Raw genomic sequence first — 15,989 nt, forward strand, 5'->3', positions numbered from 1 at the left:
TTAAGTACTGATGACTGTTACTTTGGATTTCACAAAAACATATTCTCTGTCACTAAAAAGAGTGAATATAAAATTTAGTGATTGTCTCTTACCCACCTGTAAAAGCAACAACCAAGACCAAAGCTTGTGCATATTTCTTGCAACAAGTTGACTGTGTAAATAGCTAAACAATACACTTCCGTTATTGTGAGACCTACGTAAAGTTAAAATCATTTATTAAAATAAGTTTTGTCATTAAGATGCATTAAGACATTACCACACCAAATGCAATTAACATATCATTAATTAATTCTGCCCAGTGCATGGAGCCAGTACATATAAGACTTATACTACCAACTAATCTCACCTACACTGACAGGTACAGTGGCACTTAAATGATATGCATAAATTGAAATGGGACCTTCCCCACCAAGTTAAAAACAGTGTAAACATCATTTCAAGTTTTATACTTCTGTTCCTTTTCTTTTCTTCTTTCTTTCTTTTTTTTTTTGGGGGGGGGGGAGGAGGAGGGAGGGAATACTGGGTTACTTCTTTGGTGAACTCTCACTGTTTTGTACCATGTTACATCTAGATCCAAATTTAATTCCAATTGACACGAACAGCTTCACTTCCTTGGGAAAGGGAAAAGAAAAGTGAAGTACGTAAAGGCAGTATCCCCAACTTTGCAAGTCAGGACAAAGTTTAAATGACCACCTTCAACACAGCGATCCAAGAAAAGAAAGAGCCCACAAAATTCAAAATAGAAAACTGAGAAGCTGTAGACGTCTACACTGGCAACCAAGGCAACCTCGGTTCCATGACAGAAATCCCGCTACTACATGAGGACAGTGCTGCTTGAGAATGGAGTGCCTAGCTGCTGCCAAAACTCCTTTGGATTCACAGATGAGACATCCTTTGGTCCTACGTTTCCTGAAGGCTCAAAGCAATCAGTGAAGTGACTCCTACCACATTCCCATGGCACTAAGTTCTGGTCTGACCACTGCAAGTAGGACCACTTTCATTCCTTCAGATCTGTGTGGAAGATAAGGACATTTCTGCAAAACCAGCTAGTTGGCCCAGCACCCAGTCAGGATGTGATGAAACCAGTAGCCTTTTGAGGGTGCACGTGAGGGGCAAGGCATCCAGATCATCCCTCTGCCCTGACAGCAAATACAAACACCAACAGGTCTGCCAGAAAAAATGTCAGAAAGTTAGAGGGGGATCAGAGGGATGAGAGTGGCATCTGCCTGTCCTTTCTGTTTAAGCTGGAAAGAAGAGGATAGGAAAGCCTGGTCAGAGCAAGAAGAAACTTCATGGAGAAGGGAAAGGAACAGGCAAGGATAGGGTCTGAAAAAGGAACTGGGCAGAAAGAAAAGACACAGCAAGAAGGTCAGGAGTCATTTGGTAGAAGGAGGCAGAGATGTGCACACCCAAGAGCACACTTTGTTCCAGAGATGGAATGAACCCCAAGACTTCCACCACTTGAAGCTGGTTTGTATGAAGCTACTGGAAAGGGGCAAGTCATTCAGAGGACAAAGCCACTAAACTAGGTTAAACAGAAAACCTCATCACAGCGGACCTCAAATTTTTCATTCTTTTTGATGATCAGTGGGCATACTGAGTTATCTGCAGCTTTCTCCCCAATGGATCTTCTAAAACTACTGGAAACTGCATGCACAAAATTTTCCTGAAATTACCTTTTAAGTCAAGCACTCCAGAGATATAATGCCAGAAATTGGTTTCCATCTGCAAATTTAATTTACTCCCCCATGCATACACACTATAATTCAGTCTTTAATTGACCAGTCTCGAGAGTTCATGGAGGTTGGATTCAAACTGTGGGATTTGCCGGCAGACCGATGCCCAACGCAGTCCTGAAGGAGCTGTCTGGCTGTAAGGGATGGGTTTTGAAGGGCACAGAAAGAGGAATTTGGCTTTTTAGGCAAACACTACTTAATGATTTAAAACCATGCAGGTCAACTGAAAGCATCCTCAAGACAGGTAAATCCATCTTTCCAACAGGCACTGCAACTGAACCTTGTGGACACTTGGTCAAATATACCTCTTCTTTTTTAATACACAGAAGAGTCTACAAATGACTCTGATGCACAGTCAAGAAAGATGTTGCAGAAGCGATGAGGGCATATAACGAGAGAAATAGTGACAGCAAGGAGTGAAAAGGAAGCATTGTGGTTATTGGAAGTACAGAGATCTTAAACTCCTGATATACATATCACAATTACATGTTTAAATTCAAATGGCATGAATCCATGCCTGGAATTTCTCACTTAAGGTTGATTCCTGGAAGTACTGTCACAGTTGTGTTGGAAATAAGTAAAAGCTCTGTCTTAAGAGTGCCAGTACAATTCCATAATATTACATGGTATTTTACAAAGCAAGGAGTTTGAAAACCTAGGTCCTACATGCCTGAATGTGTTCAACTCAAGCAGAGTATTTTTCCCCATAGTTCCTCAGTTTCTTACTCCCTTAGCCATAGAACAGGCAAAATACAGTTCTCTGGGGCTTTGACAAATATATTAGTAAAATAAGATATGGACAATATGCTGTACAAGAATGAAGCAAGCTGTTATGTTTAAGGGAATGGCATGCAACCTACTCAAAGAGTGAGGAAGAGATTCTGTATGAAAAAAAAAACACACCAAACCTTAGATTATTTAATTGAAGACTGTCACAATCATAAAAATTAAATTTGTATACTGCTTTTGCAAGCTTATTATGGTCTTTTAGCAATTGCTATGTTTGCAACAAATTTCTATTAATATTTCATGCTATACTGAAATAAGACATGCATTTACATTAGAAATAATTGGTCTTCTGCAGTATTTATTTATATTCAGCAATTTATCTTTGTTTTTCTATTTTGAATGTTTAATTTGCATTTATTCTGGATAGAGTAGAATATTTAAAACAGGTATTACGAAGCTGAAGATATTCTTACAGCATGAAAGAGATTTTGAGAGAAAATTTGGGGGGGGTTAATATTGGAGTAAGCATAATTGAATAATGAGAAGAAATTTTAACCATCTAAAAGAATTATAATTAGAGCCCAAGTCAAAGATGACAAATTTCACCATTTAGCGCTATCATGATGAAAATGGTAAATATGAGTTGTCATGCTTTAATTAAAAAGGAGTGGAAACGGCATGAAAGCATTCATTGTTAAAATGTTCTTAGCACTATAATTATTTTTATTGATTAAAGTAATTATTAATTCATGAATAGGCTCTAAAATGTTGATACTGTAATTCATGAAATGAAGAAAGGAATATGCTATCTCATTTATTCATGAAACTCTTGGATTTCCATAAATAGATCGTTATAAATGCATGATAGCTAAAATAGCATACCCCAACCTGAGACAAACTTCTGAAAGCATCCAGACTTAACACAGCGTGGTGCCTCACCTCCAAATTTGCCCTTTGCTGTTTGCCATGAAGTTGGCAAATGCACAACAAATGGCAGCTTCACCAGACCGACTCACCATACGGATGCTGTACAGTGGACTTCTGCCTGTGCACCCCACCTAGTACATCCTGGATGGGCAAATGCAGCTCTTTGTGGGCTGTATCTGCACCACTGGAAAGTGAGTGTTCCTTCTGAACATGTAGAGTTTCTATTTCTTGGCTAGCGAGGATCTGTAAACCTTCTAGAGCTTCTACCAGTGCAGCATCAGCCCATAGGCTTGTATAATTTGGCTAACTAGGAGGGAGCCAAATTTTTGTATGGTGTCCTGCTTCGGAAGTGGGAGCTGTTTGTAAGTGAGGCACAGAAACATCAGGTGTGACAAGATATATCCCCCAGCATGGAATTATTGGGGAGTAGGAAAATAGCCAAAGGCAACATGCCTAGAAATGGCCTTTAAATATTCATGAGATCTCACCTCTTTTGTTAGTGCCTCGATGATATATATAACATACATAAAAATCATTATATAGAATCACAGAATGGTTTGGGTTAGAAGGGACCTCAAAGTTCCAACCCCCTGCCATGGGCAGGGACACCTCCCACCAGACCAGGTTGCCCAAAGCCCCATCCAGCCTGGTCTTGAACACCTCCAGGGATGGGGCATCCACAGCTTCTCTGGGCAACCTGTGCCAGTGCCTCACCACCCTCACAGTGAATAATTTCTTCCTTATATCCAATCTAAATCTATCTTCTTGCGATTTAAAAACATTGTGCCTTGTCCTGCCACTACAGGCTCTGGTAAAAAGTCTTTCTCTGTCTGTCTTATAAGTCCTCTCTAGGTACTAGAATAGACCACAATAAGGTCTCCCCAGAAGCTTCTCTTCTCCAGCTGAACAACCTCAACTCTTTATGAAATAAGAGTGCAAGAAGAGAAGCAAATGCCTTTCAAGGTAAAAAAAAAAAAAGTAACAAAAATTGTGCAGCCTACCAATCGTTATACATGGTGGGAGCTGACTGATTTGAAAAAGTTACAGCCATGGTGGTGATGAATTTCCAAGCGGTGCCTGATACAACGAGAATGGGTTAGTACACAGTTCCATCAGCTGCGAGCCAGATGGATACCAGTTCTGTGACAGGATGACCATATGACTGTAAGTGGGACGTCAAAGAGATTTTAATTATGCAACAACTTACATTTAGGTAACAAAAAAAAAGGGGGGGAGGGAAATGAGAAGCTCATTTGGGAGATGTCAAGAATACTTTGTGTGACAGATTGCTGTACTCTTTTGTTTAAGAAGCTAGACCAGGGTCATAAGTGAGAAATAGAGGGAGCACAGTAACTACTCATTTGCTTTTAATACTCACAATTTTTCTTGCAGATTAGCTTTTTATGATGCTAGAATCCTTGAATAAAGATCCGGAGGGGTGTTTTGTACACCACACCATGCTCACATCTCTTGTGATTATCTAACTGCTTCATAATACAAGCATCACAAACTGGAAAAAGAGAGCAAAAGCTTGGTGAATTTTGTGTTTTTAGAAATGTTCTGGCAATGCACTTATCTGACATTAGACTGCAACTGCAAGCAATGAAAAACCATGAATGTACAAGGAATACAGGCACTGTTCCCTGTTCATGGGCATTCAATAATTGTGAGGGCCGTGGAAACTTCAGCGCTGTGGAAACAGAAATGGAAGATACCTGATTAAATGGAAAACGGAATGCATGATCACTTTAAGAAGATGTCCTTATTGTTCATATTCGGGGTGCATTTCTATACTGTACCTATACCTCTGACCTCTAGTACACAGTGAAATAGCCATTTACTGGCAGGGTCCATACAACACAACATACTACCTAGTCTACATCTAAAGCCTGTACTGATAAAATAGGGAGTATGAAAGTCCCTGGTGAATTACATGAAACAGATGGCCTCTAAAGGAATTTGTTTGCAAAGACTACGCTTGGACTAATTCGAAGTCTACAAAAGACTACAAGCAAGCCACTTAATGCCATGCACAACACTAGCGTACAAGGGAAGGGAAGACACACGGGACACTGACATAGTAATCCCCAAATCCAATGCTTGCCATCTCCTAACCCAAATGACCCTACAATACAACTTCAATCTTCTCTCCAAGGTGGAAGCCCTGCTTTACTGAGGACCACAACATGCTACCGTTAATACTGTTGAGCATCATTTTGCCTAGCAAGCTCTGTGGAAGCCTTTCTGTTTTAACATCCTCCAGATGGATGGATACCAGAGAGGGCTCTGGAGCAACAACTGGTAGTGCTGGGGAAGAAATTCCACATGGGAAGACGCATCATGACAACCCAGACAAATCACTTCTTTTCCAAAGTCTGCTTTAGCCCTACGAAGTTTCTGTAGACCTAATAATGCAGAATATAGACATCTCTTCCCATCTGTTTTTTTTCAGGAAATGAAGATACAGCCTTATTAAATGAAGATGATTAATCATTTGTGGAAACATTCTTACATTTGACAGTACAGGAAAAGAAAAAGACATTAGCAAGGTTGGATTTGCTTATCTTTTCTGCACCATGAAAATGCCTACCGTAATCAAGACTCACAGAGACACCTGTTCCTAGAGCAAAGGAAACTGGGAGACTCATTCTGCTAGAGCTGAGGAAAGTAAGAAAAACTCAAAATAGTTAATATCCTGGTGACAACCACTTTTCAGAGGCATTACTGCAAGGGAGAAGGCTGGCCAGCAAAACTCTGCACCACACATGGTTCTGACAGATGAGCAAATCTCATCTGGCCTGTAGTACAAGTATCTGTAATCATTTTGCTTTGCACAGGAATTTTTCACCATTATTTTTAACTGCTGGTACTATAGTAACACCTGTAGACAGATTTATTTAGACAAATTTAGACAGACATCTTTTTAGACAACAAAGTTTTGTCTGGGTAACTCAACCAAACAGATGCAAACTTTGAGGGAGGAAAAAGAAATCTCAAGACAAAATGATAAGGTACCCCTAACTTCTCTAAAAGTGCTGACAGCTATTTGAGTTTGCATTTAGGGCAAACATTTGATTGTGCACAGTTTCTGAAAAAAGCACAAAAACATTAAGGAAGTGCAGCTTCCTATTTTGAATTGAACCACTCCACAAATATAAGACATTATTCTATTTGTTCTCTGTCCAACATGTCATTTTTGCAGACTTTTGGGTTTTGCAGACTTTTGGTTTAGTTGGAAAAATAATCACCTGCAAAGTTTATACCACAGATTTTAAAGACAGTTACCTGACAGGCTTTGAATCTCTTCAAAGAGAACAGGAGGTAAATAAATTCAGAGAGTCTTTAAAACTGCATTTACTAACTTTTCATTGTCATATCAGAAAGCATCGGTGAATAAAGCATTGTTCAAAGAAAGTGCTAGGCCATTACATTTAAAACACCTATAACCATTTCCCCAAATATATGTTAGAGGGCACGTTACTTGGGTTCAGTGAGGTACACACTAAAAAGAGATGATTAATCATTTGTAGAAACTTTCTCACTTCTGATAGTACAGAACAAAAAAAGAGCACCAGTTAAATCGGATTCTCGTATCTTGAAAAGTGTCACTGGAAATTTATGTAGTCCCAAGAGCCTGAACATAGCCTAAAGCTTAGCATGTCACCAGCATGCACTCAGAGTGGCCACTTTTGAGTCCTATGCTGCTGGAAACGCTTAAAGATACGCTTACAATACTTGGTATGGGTAGGAGACAGGTGAACACAGGAGCAATGCCCTCTTCCCTATCATGGTTAGGACTGGTGTGGACACATCTGCTGTGTCTCACATAGCACTTCTTCAATTGGTAAGTAGGGTTTGTGTTGTAAATGAACTTAAGCAAGGAAGATTTTATGAATGAGAGCATCCTGTTGCCCTTCCTCCCAAGCTCTGCCCAGCATTGCTCAAGCTGTCACATACTTGAGAGCTTCCCACAGACCTAAACTTCCATAGTGCTAAGTCAGTGGAGATGTTTCATTATATGTAAACAGTAAGTAAAGGGCACATATTTTGCAAACTCTAGGTCTAGAAGATTAATCAACTCTCAGAAGAAGGCAGCACAACGAGGACTCCAAAGCCTTTGCAAGGTAGAAGCCTGACTTCTGCGTGAGCTCCCTTATTAGAACAGAAATCAGACTCAAGATTTTTTCAAGGACAGAAACATCAAGCAAATTGAGTGATCCAACAGAAATAAGCACTGCTATAAAAAGGTGTTGAAATTAAAGTGACTAGGTGGTGTAATCACGGACCTGAAATTGTGAGTTAGCACTGAATTGGTCTTTTTATAATACATATAAAAGCCAACATATTTCCCTCTAACTTGCAAAAGTAAATTCACTTATTGATAAGGATGTTAACAAAACTACTGCTACAACAGAAGCAAATTTTAAATGCTTCAAATTATAAATGTACCATTATTTCACTTGATATTTAAGTACAATTAAATTCGCTCATTAAAATTAAACAAGAAAAGAAATATGCAATCTTGCGTGTCTTCACAGACAAAAATAAGAAACCCTCACAGCATCCCCCCACCAAGGATATTTCCTCCCCTGTCTCCTCCCTTACTTAATTACTGAATGCTTCGGGTACAAACTGTTCAACAGACACAATACAAAATACAAGTGCTCTACCATTTATTATCAGAACAAGAAACCTTGTCTCTTGTTAAAAGTATGAGCTATTTTTTACTGTTACTAATTAGCACTCTAAAGCACATTATTAGCTAGGATAAGAAAGAATTCAGGAAACTAATTGGGAAAAAAAAAAAGTCCAGAACATCTTAGGACTAAAACAGCAAATGAAAAAGGGTATCTCATGACTTTCTTCTCCCAGTTTTACCAGAACAGAAATCCACACCAATTATTTTAAAGCATAATGACTGTCAAGGTGTGTATTAATTCAAGTCCTATAGTATAATAGGCATCAGAAAGAAATCTGCAAGCAGTGAGGTAAAACTTTCTGAGTCATGATCAGCAACCGCAAAGCTCATGGTGAAATGCAAGAGTACTGACCACAACCGCTGGTCTTTCAACAAAAAGAGAGGTCAGGATCAACCAAAACAAGCTTGGAGAAAGCTTTAAAAACATAGAATCATAGAATATCCAGAGTTGGAAGGGACCCATAAGGATCATCAAGTCCAACTCCTGGCACCGCACAGGTCTGCCCAGAAGTTTAGACCATGTAACTAAGTGGACAGTCCAATCTCTTCTTAAATTCAGACAGGCTTGGTGCAGTGACTACATCCCTGGGGAGCCTGTTCCAGTGTGCAACCACCCTCTAGGTGAAGAACCTCTTCCTGATGTCCAGCCTAAACTTCCCCTGCCTCAGCTAACACCATTCCTGCGGGTCCTATCACTGGTGTTCACAGTGAATAGGTCGCCTGCCTCTCCACTCCCCCTCGTGAGGAAGTTGTAGACCGCAATGAGGTCCCCCCTCAGCCTCCTCTTCTCCAGGCTGAACAGGCCCAGTGCCCTCAGCCGCTCCTCATACGTCTTCCCCTCTAGGCCCGTCACCATCTTCGTCGCCCTCCTCTGGACACTCTCCAACAGTTTAATGTCCTTTTTGTACTGTGGTGCCCAGAACTGCACACAGTACTCGAGGTGAGGCCGCACCAGCGCAGAGTAGAGCGGGACAATCACCTCCCTCGACCGACTAGCGATGCCGTGCTTGATGCACCCCAGGACACGGTTGGCCCTCCTGGCTGCCAGGGCACACCGCTGGCTCACATTCAACTTGCTGTCAACCACAACCCCCAGATCCCTCTCTGCGTGGCTGCTCTCCAGCGTCTCATCGCCCAGTCTGTACGTATAGCCAGGGTTGCCCCGTCCCAGGTGCAGGACCCGGCACTTGCTTTTGTTAAACTTCATGTGGTTGGTGTTCGTCCAGCTCTCCAACCTGTCCAGATCTCTCTGCAAGGCCTTTCCACCCTCATCCGAGTCCACAACTCCTCCGAGTTTGGTGTTGTCGGCAAATTTGTTCAAAACACCTTCTAGTTCATGTTCATTTTAACATGTTTAAACATGTTCATTTAAAAAAAAATCTCAGTGTCTTTCAAAAGTTTGGCATGGATTCTTTTGAGGTAAAGCAAAAACCAGAACTAGCAAGACGCAATGGATATATTCGTGTTTTCTTGTGTCATGCTAATAGAGAAGTTGATGTAGTCATCTTTATGCTCGTGATGTTGAGCATTTAGGATTGTATTTTCATATGGAACAGTCTAATTATTCATTTCAATGTGCTTAAAATATTTGTTTCCTTTTTATATAATCCTTATAGTATCTTCAGAGGCTGAAACAGGAGAAAAACATGTACTAACACCACAATTTAAGCTTAACGGTTCAGTAAACTATGCATCTGTTGTGAAATCCTCTGGAGTCCAAACACAAATCCAATCTAGATAAATAGCCACTAAAGAGATTTGATTTCTAGGCACAAAAGACACTTGATTAACACTGTCTGTATCAGATTCTTTACACACTTTACATTGCCTATTATATTGTATTTAAGTATCAGAGATGCAAAGGAAATAAAATTTTCACTGTTTTTTTCTAAATATCGATGTTTTATATTGACTGCTTTGCAGTCACATTTATAAAGAACACAATTGTTATTGCATTACAATTTAAAATTCCAAGCAAAACAAAACCAAAACAAGCAAAACCCCCAGCCTCCCAGGGACCTTGTTAACTTTGCAACTAAAACTTCCTTCAAGGTAGAAAGAAGGACAAAATTCAGGCTGTGTCCTTTTGAACACATTTACGTGTGTGTGGCCAGAGATACTGTCCTACAGAAACCTTGAATCACTTGAGGTATTTAGGTATGCACATGCTTTTGATGACTTTTGTTTACTATACTACCTAAGAAAAGATGAAACACAGCTACAAATTATTATGTTTTAAATAAAGCCACAAGATATAAGTTGAAGTGCTTAGAAAAACAGATACTGACATTGATTAAGGCACAGTTCCACCACACACTCCCTGCACACCAGCCCGTGCCTTCAGCAAGGAGTAGTTTGTTTTCCTCCTTGATTGTGTTTCCTACTACAAGGAAATGATAGAGTAGCTAAGATCCTTTCAAAAAACTTTCTCTCCACCACTCAAAAACACTTGTTCTTCCTATATTGCTCCTACAAAACTGAGAGAAATTACATTTATCAAAAACCAATTAGGATGTGTATTACAAGGGGAAAAATAAGCAAGCGTGTTTTGGACCCTGGAACCGCTCCACTCCATAAGCACCGTCATTCACTTTCCAACATGCACACTAAATGGAAAATGGGTCTCACTGGAAACATGTTCTTAAAAACTGCAATATATGGATGTGCAAAAGTGGGGAACATTAAAGTGAAGCAAAGAACTCTGTCTTTACATTTACAGCTTTATATGTTTTTCACCATGATACTATATGTTTTCTGATAAGTATAACATGTTTTGAATAGAAGAATTTAGAAATTAAGGGGAAAAAACCATGACATTCCACAATTTATCGGAGAGCGGCAACATCCTAACTACAAATGCATACCATCAGTCAAGGAAAATGTTTTATTTAGCATTCGTTTTTCTGTCTGGAGAAAAATGGTTGCCCAGGGAAGCTGTGGATGCCCCATTCATGGAGGTGTTCAAGGCCAGGCTGGATGGGGCTTTGGGCGACCTGATCTGATGGGTGGCATCCCTGCCTCCGGTAGGGGGGGTTGGAGTTAGATGAGCTTTAAGGTCCCTTCCACCCCAAGCCATTCTATGATTCTATGAGACTAACATGTGGAGCAAAAAAAAAAAAAAAAAAAAAGAAAATACCCCTTCAGCTTGCCACGCCAAGGACATTTTATTTAGAAGAATGGAAAAAATTTTCCCCATGAACTGCCTTGTTCAAATCTACATTTTTGAAAAAAATGCTTCGAAAAAAAGAAAATCAGGGTGCAGACTCAAGGGAATAACTTTTATTTGCATCTAATTTTGAATGTAAATGTAACTTAATTGAAAGGCCTATATTAAAAGCTGACCACATGGTTTCTGAATCATCCCATTCTGTTTCTGAACCACCTTTCTGCTTGCTATCCTCATATGACCAGACTTCCACCTTAGGTAACTCATATGCTTACAGCTAGCAGGTATGAATCTTCCCCTCTCTCTTTTGAACAATCTCCTACAAAAAAAATTGCAACTTTTTTTTTTTGATTTTACAACTGGAAGTTTTCTTTCCAATTTATACAGATTCATTTTTGAAATAAATTCATTAAACCAATGAGATTTCATGATAAATGAATTACAGACTCCATTAAAAAAAATGCTTATTTCCCAATGACAGTAAAAAAGATGTTAGTGGTATGGAGTTAATGGAGTTGTCAAATTGTTCCCAAAATGCACTAAACTTTAGAAATTGTAAGCTGATGAAGATGAACCTTGGGCACTTACCCACTCTCACCTGTAATTTGCACTAAAGCCTTCCCTGAAAACAGGCTTTGCCCAGCACAGTTAGACACACAGTATCATTTACACAATTCTTCTGCTATTGCCTACCCTATAATAGCCTGACATTTCTTGAAAATACTTATCGTACTTTAGCCAAACACACCAAGTGGAGATCGAAGTCACTTACATGAAATTTCTTTAGCTCGCATAGAAAACAAAGTGAAATCCTACAGTGAAATTCCATCTTCATTCAGTCAGTTGTTCTCAGGATTGCACAGGTTATGAAAACAGTGAATAACATATTCCACATACCATAGTAAATTGAAAAAGGCAATTCAATTATTTCCTTCCTAATGAAGTTCAACAAGTCCAAGTGCAAGGTGCTGCACTTGGGCTGGGGCAATCTCAGACCTGAGCACAGCCTGGGAGAAGAACTCACTGAGAGCAGAAGAAGCTGCTCTCCTGCGGAGAAGGACGTGGGGGTGCCGGTGGACAAAAAGCTCGACACGAGCCAGCAGCGTGTGCCTGCAGCCCAGCAGCCAACTGCGTCCTGGGCCGCACCACCAGAGGGGTGGCCAGCAGGGGAGGGAGGGGATCGTGCCCCTCTGCTCTGCCCTGGTCAGGCCCCGCCTGGAGTGCTGCGTCCGGGGCTGGGCCCAGCACAAGGAGGGCGTGGGGCTGTGAGAGAGGGTCCAGAGGAGGGCCAGAAAGATGCTCAGAGGGCTGGAGCACCTCTCCTGTGGAGACAGGCTGAGGGAGCTGGGGGTGTTCAGCCTGGAGAAGAGAAGGCTTCGGGGTGACCTCATAGTGGCCTTCCAGTACTTAAAGGGGACTTATAAAAAACACAAAGAGCAACTCTTTGCTCAATCAGATAATGACAGGACAAAGGGGAATGGTTTTATATTAAATGAGGGGAGATTTAGATTAGAAGTTACTAGGAAATTCTTCAAAGGATGGTGAGGCCCTGGCACAGGCTGCCCAGAGAAGCTGTGGCTGCCCCATCCCTGGAGGTGCTCAAGGCCAGGCTGGATGGGGCTTTGGGCAACCTGGTCTGGTGGGAGGTGTCCCTGCCCATGGCACGGGGTTGGAACTGGGAGATCTTTAAGGTCCCTACCAACCCAAACCATTCTGTGATTCTATGATGATCTTTGCCTTTGCACTTATTTACTTGAGTTACATCCTTCATTTTCATTTAATGTATTATAATGTTCTACAAAATTTGCTATTTTAGTGGCCTTGCTTCATCTAGAAGTCTCTTTTGACTTCGTAAGAAGTATCAACTAAGAGCTCTTTCCATAAAGAGTTTTTTGATTGATGAACAGATGCTTAGTTCTAATGATATTTCTGAGGTTAGTCTACTCTAAATGAAACACATACTTAGATTAGCTAATTTTTAGTCTCTAAAGAATCATCTTAAATAAAGGTCACTGAACATCTCACTATGCAATTAATAAAGATTCAGCTAGTAATTCCTTGATCAAATATTAGTATTTTTGATTGGTCCCAGAAGAAATATCTCTTTTTATGTAAACCTGGCACATGAATCAGAGCCACAGCTGCTGCCTGATATAATCAGTGTACAATATTCTAATCCCATGAACTCTGACTCAGCAAGCATCTGCTTTCCAAATAAACTTTATAAAACATCTTTTTTTCCCAACTAATTTTGTCAGCCAAAGTTTAAAAGGAGACAGATCTCAAAATCTTTCACAGAAACACTTTGAGGTAAACCACTATAATTCTTCTTCTTTCCAGAAGACCTTCCTTGGCAATTCGAACAGTTACAATACTGAGTTAGAGTGTTTAGTTAGTAAAGAAAGGACTGTTAAGTTTTCTATTTACGTTATACTTAGATTTAGTTAGAAGACTAGCTGGTTCCCAAGGACTGATATACAAGTTTTAAATACTAATGTTGTACTATCCCAATAGTCCCCTGGTTGGTAGGAACTAAAGTAAATCCACAACACCTGGTCTTAAGACTCTATAGCTGTCTGCTTCTAAGTACACACAGAAGGTTGTAAAATTGTCTGGGTCCATGGCCAACAACAACTACCATTCTCCCCTTCTACCTTGCAATTAAGATCACATTTTTTTTATTGCAAATTTGCCATACAGTTTGCAAGTCTCCATATAGTTTATACATTGAGACCTTTCCTACCACCAACAGAAAAAGAAAAAGAAAAAAAAAAGTTGTAGAGTCCTTTAGAAATGAACAATCCTAATACCGAAGTACATAGACCTTCCAGGTGAGGCATAATGCCAGTTTTTCCTCAACTTTTTGCATCAGGGCTTTCTACGTGCAGTCACTGGGATTGTGAACAAGCAGTAAGATCCTTCTCCACAGCTGAGGGCAAGCCAGAAACAAGGACATCACGGTAACTTCATCTTCTAAGTAGGAAAACCTCAAAATTGTAGAAATGGTGTTGTGGAACTATAAAACTCTGAGGACCAGCCAACCTCCCACTCAAAACAGAACTATCACAAACATACCATTAATTAGGTCAGCTTTAGCTAGCAGAGTCCTGAAAAACTTTCAAGAATGGAGGCTCCACCACCTCTTTTGGTGACCTGTCCCAGTGTTCCACAACCTACCCAGTGAAGCTCTTTCTCTGATGCCCATCCTAATCCTCCCCATTCGCGGAGTGTGACTATTGCCACCTGTAATGTTCTCCAGCATTAATAAGAAGACCTAGTCATACCTATGATTCACTTCAAGGCTGTTACTAGAGTGCTCCTAGCCTCCTTTACACAACTAGAAAAGTCCAGCTCCCTCAACGTCTCTCACATAGGATATGCATGCTGCAATGAGCACCCTTACCAGTTTCTCAATATCCTTACTACACCAGGGTGCCCAAACCAAAGTATTCCAAGTATAGCCTCACAGAGTCAAGCACGGAGAAATAAAAGCTCCTCTCCATCTGTTGGTCATGCCCCCTACTTTGTATACACCAGTGAAGAACCGCTGAGGAGAGAGGTAGGTTGGTGATAAGAAAGAGAAAGGATCTTTCAACCACATATATGTTGGCTTTTATTCCTTGCCATGCTATCTTTCCTAATTATGACAGGACTTGGTATGTATTAGGACAGAACTACAGAATATATGTATGTATATACATATATAAATTGTTATTTTGTGCTAGGGAAGAAGTCATTAATCTCTTTCAAAGTAATCTCTAGAAAATACCTTTGACTCTTTGCAGAAGATTCTGTAGATTTTCAGATTACCCAGAACTGCAGGTCTCTCTGGCATTAGAGCAACGACAGAAACCAAATGGAAAGCAAACAAAGATTCCCCTGTGCTCAACTTCATCTAAAAGACACCACAGAAAATTCATTCTCCAAATGCCAAAACAGTCTCCTAGGTCCTAGAAGAAGTCCATAGAGAGGTCTCCATGCTCCAGGAGGCCTACAGTGAGAGTAGACGCTCAATGTCTATGTTGCTGTGGGCATTTTGATTGCCCAGAAGAGTGTTCCTTGCAAATAGCGCTCGTCTGATTGTACAGCCCTTCTATTCGGGCTACGTTTCCCAGGGTGCAACTAATCTCACTGAATCTTAAAAGTTTTATTTAGGCTGGTCATCCAGGATGTTTCTATGGTTAGGTGAGATGGGATGAAGCAACTTTTGGAGCAACCAAACTTAGATGCTTGGCTACTTTAGGTTGGATTATTGCCCTCTAAAAACATTTCTCTTACTGAAGTAAAAGTGGGGAGAGAAACTAGAGCTGAGATCCCCTGTGCTGTTGTCAGAACTCTCCAGGGTGGATATTTACAGATGAAGTAGGCATTTGGGGTAGATACATGCAACAAAACACTCTCACAACCTCTTTCGCAAAAATGTCACATTTTCTCCTTTTAGTTATTAATATGTTTGAAGACAAACTAGTATAAAATAAAACAGCTTACAGACAAATTATTGCTCTAATTGGTAAAAATACTGTTCCCTATCCAACGTTTTATATTAGGAACATTCCATAGGTGTTTAGTTAATCTGGGTTCATTACAAACCACTGCCATGTTGAGATTATAGTTTACTTCATTTTCTCAGAAAAATGTTTTGAATTGTCTAATAATCCAGAAAAGCTCCATTATAACACTCCATCTTTCTCACAATGTTTCACAGTTAAAATAAACACCTATCTTTGGATTT

The 15,989-nt window shown here is 40.2% G+C and overlaps 1 protein-coding gene across 1 annotated transcript in view; it reads right to left on the reverse strand.

Annotated features, from left to right (window-relative positions):
* The window catches only part of LOC308187761 (uncharacterized protein), a gene marked incomplete at its 5' end in the record, with an annotated part of 203,558 nt that overhangs the window by 21,636 nt on the left and 165,933 nt on the right, over positions 1 to 15,989 (reverse strand). Inside the window, 2 exons of the mRNA XM_080576067.1 lie at positions 97 to 1,870; positions 4,771 to 4,902. The remainder of the gene's footprint in view (positions 1 to 96; positions 1,871 to 4,770; positions 4,903 to 15,989) is intronic.

The sequence above is a fragment of the Anser brachyrhynchus genome (assembly GCF_964034855.1).
Source record: "Anser brachyrhynchus genome assembly, chromosome: 1".
Classification (NCBI taxonomy): Eukaryota; Metazoa; Chordata; class Aves; order Anseriformes; family Anatidae; genus Anser; species Anser brachyrhynchus.